Source organism: Rhinichthys klamathensis, unplaced genomic scaffold (genome assembly GCF_029890125.1).
Source record: "Rhinichthys klamathensis goyatoka isolate OS25496 unplaced genomic scaffold, OSU_Roscu_1.1 h1tg000230l_1, whole genome shotgun sequence".
Classification (NCBI taxonomy): Eukaryota; Metazoa; Chordata; class Actinopteri; order Cypriniformes; family Leuciscidae; genus Rhinichthys; species Rhinichthys klamathensis.
Genome location: NW_026606754.1, coordinates 761,991 through 768,238, shown reverse-complemented (window position 1 = coordinate 768,238; position 6,248 = coordinate 761,991). Strand labels below are relative to the sequence as shown.

The 6,248-nt window shown below is 48.4% G+C and overlaps 1 long non-coding RNA gene across 1 annotated transcript; it reads left to right on the top strand.

Moving 5' to 3' along the window:
- The first annotated feature begins 459 nt into the window (after positions 1–459).
- LOC130099492 (uncharacterized) lies at positions 460–945 on the top strand. The gene is made up of 3 exons (XR_008808394.1): positions 460–531; positions 652–771; positions 853–945. It is a non-coding gene; the product is annotated as an uncharacterized LOC130099492 (long non-coding RNA).
- The last annotated feature ends 5,303 nt before the right edge of the window (positions 946–6,248 follow it).

Genomic DNA, 6,248 nt, shown 5'->3' with positions numbered 1-6,248 from the left:
TTCCCTCTTTATTTATCTGTTTAGATGTTGTCACTTAAATTCAACTTAGTTGTTTTTGGGTCTGAGAAATGGTCTAGTTTAATAGAAAAAAAACATATAATCTGATGTGTTAAGGAAAGATAAATTTAGCAAATTACAATAGTGATTTTTCAACCAACCAATGAGTGCACGGGAATGTTAACGAGCAGATCCTCTGTCACTAATTTCACTGTAACAATCCCAGGGGATGAAAATCTGTGTTTTTTTAAAAGCCCTGGCTTGAAGACTGTTTTTAGAAAGCATAGAGAGGATGGTGATTGTTTCATCTGTAATCAAGATGGCAATATCAAACTTTTTGTTTTTGGTCTTTTTGTGTCACCAACTGGTGCCCAATGGTAAAGCTGTTTTCACTTTAGTGTAATGTTTCAAATGTGAAATACATTTGTAACGTTTTTCTTTTTTAACCTTACATCTTGTTTTCAGGATTTGCCTCTCCAGTTGGGCGTCATTTTTACCAGACTGATATTGAACAAGCACGCTTGGAGAGCAAAGGTTTGTAACTATTATATAGTGGTTAACATTATGCTTTTTTTTTTTTTTACCCTATCCAAAGTTAACTTTAACGGGGCCTGATTACTTGTATTCAAGTTAGTAATACATTTTATTTTCCAGATGGTCCCTTGTCTGTCCCTTGTGTGAACAGACAAAATCCAACATGGCCAGTGGTAGTGAAATGTAAAATGGCTGTTGAGATGTCTTTGCCGAATGCATCTGGGCTAACTATCCAAAAAGGTGAGTTTTGTGCTGATGCTATGAGGTTGACACAGACACTGAGGAAAGAGAACTTTTTTTTTTTAAACCAATATTCTTTAGGCATTGATTGGAAATTGATGGAGACCAACCCTCTTCCTGCTGAGGTGGATGAGAAGTTAACCGCATCAAGCCATGTTCCCGCTGAAGAGTCCAGTCATGTCCGAGCTGAGGTTGATGTTGGGAAGCTCTCTAAGGCCAGCCATGTACCTAATGAGGTTGATGGGAAGCTCACTAAGGCCAGCCATGTCCCTGCTGAGGTTGATGGAAAGTTGACAACATCCTGCAATGTCCCAGCTGAAGAGTCTAGCCATGTCCCAGCTGATGTTGCTGGAAAGTGGACAGTATCCAACAATGTGCCAGCTGAGGTTGATCGGAAGCTCACTGAGGCCAGCCATGTCCCTGCTGAGGTTGACGGGAAGTTTACAGCATCCAGCAATGTCACAGCTGAAGAGTCTAGCCATGTCCCAGCTGAAGTTGCTGGAAAGTGGACAGTATCCAACAATGTGCCAGCTGAGGTTGATCGGAAGCTCACTGAGGCCCGCCATGTCCCTGCTGAGGTTGATGGGAAGTTGACAGTATCCAACAATGTCCCAGCTGAGGTTGATGGGAAGTTGACCGTATCCAGCCATGTCCCTGCTGAGGTTGATGGGAAGTTTACAGCATCCAGCCAAGTCCCTGCTGAGGTTGATGGGAAGTTGACAGCAACCAGCAATGTCCCCCCAGAAGAGTCTAGCCATGTCCCTGCTGAGGTCGATGGGAAGTTGACCACATCCAGCCATGTCCCTGCTGAGGTCGATGGGAAGTTGACCACATCCAGCAATGTCCCTGCTGAGGTTGATGGGAAATTGGCAGCATCCAGCAATGTCCCCACTGAGGTTGCTGGAAAGTGGACAGTATCCAACAATATCCCAGCTGAAGTGTCTAGCCTTGTACCTGCTGAGGTTGATAGGAAATTGGCAGCATCCAGCAATGTCCCTGCAGAGGTTGATGCGAAGTTGACAGTATCCAACAATGTCCCAGCTGAAGAGTCTAGCCATCTCCCTGCTGAGGTTGATGGGAAGTTGACAGTATCCAGCAATGTCCCAGCTGAGGAGTCTAGCCATCTCCCTGCTGGGGTTGATGGGAAGTTGACAGTATCCAACAATGTCCCTGCTGAGGTTGACGGGAAGTTGACAGTATCTAATAATGTCCCAGCTGAGGAGTCTAGCCATCTCCCTGCTGAGGTTGATGGGAAGCTAACAGTATCCAACAATGTCCCAGCTGAGGTTGATGGGAAGCTAACAGTATCCAACAATGTCCCAGCTGAGGTTGATGGGAAGCTAACAGTATCCAACAATGTCCCAGCTGAGGTTGATTGGAAGCTAACAGTATCCAACAATGTCCCAGCTGAGGTTGATGGGAAATTGGCAGCATCCAACAATGTCCCAGCTGAAGAGTCTAGCCATGTCCCTGCTGAGGTTGATGGAAAATTGGCAGCATCCAGCAATGTCCCAGCTGAGGAGTCTAGCCATGTCCCTGCTGAGGTTGATGGGAAATTGGCAGCATCCAGCAATGTCCCAGCTGAGGAGTCTAGCCATCTCCCTGCTGAGGTTGATGGGAAATTGGCAGCATCCAGCAATGTCCCAGCTGAGGAGTCTAGCCATCTCCCTGCTGAGGTTGATGGGAAGCTAACAGTATCCAACAATGTCCCAGCTGAGGTTGATGGGAAGCTAACAGCATCCAACAATGTCCCAGCTAAAGAGTCTAGCCATGTCCCAGCTGAAGAGTCTAGCCATGTCTCCAATGAGGATGCTGGAAAGTGGACAGTATCCAACAGTGTCCCAGCTAAAGAGTCTAGCCATGTCCCTGCTGAGGTTGATGGGAAATTGGCAGCATCCAGCCAAGTCCCTGCTGAGGTTGATGGGAAATTGGTAGCATCCAGCCAAGTCCCTGCTGAGGTTGATAGGAAGTTGACAGTATCTAATGCCCCAGCTGAAGAGTCTAGCCATGTCTCCAATGAGGTTGCTGGAAAGTGGACAGTATCCAACAATGTCCCAGCTGAGGAGTCTAGCCATCTCCCTGCTGAGGTTGATGGGAATTTGGCAGCATCTAGCCATGTCTCCAATGAGGTTGCTGGAAAGTGGACATTATCTAATAATGTCCCAGCTGAAAAGTCTAGCCAAGTCTCTGCTGAGGTTGATGGGAAGTTGACAGTATCCAAAAATGTCCCAGCTGAAGAGTCTAGCCATCTCCCTGCTGAGTTTGATGGGAAGTTGACAGTATCCAGCAATGTCCCAGCTGAGGAGTCTAGCCATCTCCCTGCTGGGGTTGATGGGAAGTTGACAGTATCCAACAATGTCCCTGCTGAGGTTGATGGGAAGTTGACAGTATCTAATAATGTCCCAGCTGAGGAGTCTAGCCATCTCCCTGCTGAGGTTGATGGGAAGCTATCAGTATCTAACAATGTCCCAGCTGAGGTTGATGGGAAGCTAACAGTATCCAACAATGTCCAAGCTGAGGTTGATGGGAAGCTAACAGTATCCAACAATGTCCCAGCTGAGGTTGATGGGAAGCTAACAGTATCCAAAAATGTCCTAGCTGAGGTTGATGGGAAATTGGCAGCATCCAGCAATGTCCCAGCTGAGGTTGATGCGAAGTTGACAGCATCCAGCAATGTCCCAGCTGAAGAGTCTAGCCATGTCCCTGCTGAGGTTGATGGGAAATTGGCAGCATCCAACAATGTCCCAGCTGTAGACTCTAGCCAAGTTCCTGCTGAGGTTGATGGGAAATTTGCAGAATCCAGCCATGTCCCTGCTGAGGTTGATGGGAAGTTGACCGCATCCAGCAATGTCCCTGCGGAGCTTGATGGGAAGCTAACAGTATCCAACAATGTCCCAGCTGAAGAATCTAGCCATGTCCCTGCTGAGGTTGATGGGAAATTGGCAGCATCCAGCAATGTTCCTGCTGAGGTTGATGGGAAATTGGCAGCATCCAGCAATGTTCCTGCTGAGGTTGATGGGAAATTGGCAGCATCCAGCAATGTTCCTGCTGAGGTTGATGGGAAATTGGCAGCATCCAGCAATGTCCCTGCTGAGGTTGATGGGAAGCTAACAGTATCCAGCAATTACCCAGCTGAGGAGTCTAGCCATCTCCCTGCTGAGGTTGATGGGAAATTGACCGTATCTAATAATGTCCCAGCTGAGGTTGATGGGAAGTTGACAGTATCCAGCCAAGTCCCAGCTGAGGTTGATGGGAAGCTAACAGTATCCAGCAATGTCCCAGCTGAGGTTGAGGGGAAATTGGCAGCATCTAGCCATGTCTCCAATGAGGTTGCTGGAAAGTGGACAGTATCCAACAATGTTCCAGCTGAAGAGTCTAGCCATCTCCCTGCTGAGGTTGATGGTAAGTTGACTGTATCCAACAATGTTCCAGCTGAAGAGTCTAGCCATGTCCCTGCTGAGGTTAATGGAAAATTGGCAGCATCCAGCCAAGTCCCAGCTGAGGTTGATGGGAAGCTAACAGTATCCAACAATGTCCCAGCTGAGGTTAATGGGAAGCTAACGCTATTCAACAATGTCCCTGCTGAGGTTGATGGGAAATTGGCAGCATCCAGTAATGTCCCTGCTGAGGTTGATGGGAAGTTGACCGCATCCAGCAATGTCCCTGCCGAGCTTGATGGGAAGCTAACAGTATCCAACAATGTCCCAGCTGAAGAATCTAGCCATGTCCCTGCTGAGGTGGATGGGAAGTTGACCGCATCCAGCAATGTCCCTGCAGAGCTTGATGGGAAGCTCACAGTATCCAGCAGTGTCCCAGCTGAGGTTGAGGGGAAATTGGCAGCATCTAGCCATGTCTCCAATGAGGTTGCTGGAAAGTGGACCATATCCAGCCATGTCCCAGCTGAGGTTGATGGGAAATTGGCAGCATCCAACAATGTCCCAGCTGTAGACTCTAGCCAAGTTCCTGCTGAGGTTGATGGGAAATTTGCAGAATCCAGCCATGTCCCTGCTGAGGTTGATGGGAAGTTGGCAGCATCCAGCAATGTCCCAGCTGAGGAGTCTAGCCATCTCCCTGCTGAGGTTGATGGGAAATTGTCAGCATCCAGCAGTGTCCCAGCTGAGGTTGAGGGGAATTTGGCAGCTTCTAGCCATGTCTCCAATGAGGTTGCTGGAAAGTGGACCGTATCCAACAATGTCCCAGCTGAAGAGTCTAGCCATGTCCCTGCTGAGGTTGATGGAAAATTGGCAGCATCCAGCAATGTCCCAGCTGAAGAGTCTAGCCATATCCCTGCTGAGGTTGATAAGCTCACAGTATCCAACAATGTCCCAGCTGAGGTTGATGGGAAGTTGACAGTATCCAGCAATGTCCCAGCTGAAGAGACTAGCCATGCCCCTGCTGAGGTTGATGGGAAGTTGGCAGCATCCAGCAATGTCCCAGCTGAGGAGTCTAGCCATCTCCCTGCTGAGGTTGATGGAAAATTGGCAGCATCCAGCAATGTCCCAGCTGAAGAGTCTAGCCATGTCCCTGCTGAGGTTGATGGGAAGTTGACCGCATCCAGCAATGTCCCTGCGGAGCTTGATGGGAAGCTAACAGTATCCAACAATGTCCCAGCTGAAGAATCTAGCCATGTCCCTGCTGAGGTTGATGGTAAATTGACAGCATCAAGCCAAGTCCCAGCTGAAGTTGATGGGAAATTGGCAGCATCCAACAATGTCCCAACTGTAGACTCTAGCCATGTCCCAGCTGAGGTTGATGGGAAATTGTCAGCATCCAGCAGTGTCCCAGCTGAGGTTGAGGGGAAATTGGCAGTATCTAGCCATGTCTCCAATGAGGTTGCTGGAAAGTGGACCGTATCCAACAATGTCCCAGCTGAAGAGTCTAGAAATGTCCCTGCTGAGGTTAATGGAAAATTGGCAGCATCCAGCCAAGACCCAGCTGAGGTTGATGGGAAGCTAACAGTGTCGAACAATGTCCCAGATGAGGTTGATGGGAAGCTAACAGTATCCAACAATGTCCCAGCTGAGGTTGATGGTAAGCTAACAGTATCCAACAATGTCCCAGCTGAGGTTGATGGTAAGCTACCAGTATCCAACAATGTCCCAGCTGAGGTTGAAAGGAAGCTAACAGTATCCAACAATGTCCCTGCTGAGATTGATGGGAAATTGGCAGCATCCAGCAATGTCCCAGCTGAAGAGTCTAGCCATGTCCCTGCGGAGCTTGATGGGAAGCTAACAGTATCCAACAATGTCCCAGCTGAAGAATCTAGCCATGTCCCTGCTGAGGTTAATGGGAAATTGGCAGAATCCAGCCAAGTCCCTGCTGAGGTTGTTGGGAAGCTAACAGTATCCAACAATGTCCCAGCTGAGGAGTCTAGCCATGTCCCTGCTGATGTTGATGGGAAATTGTCAGCATCCAACAGTGTCCCTGCAGAGGTTGATGGGAAGTTGACGGTATACAACAATGTCCCTGCTGAGGTT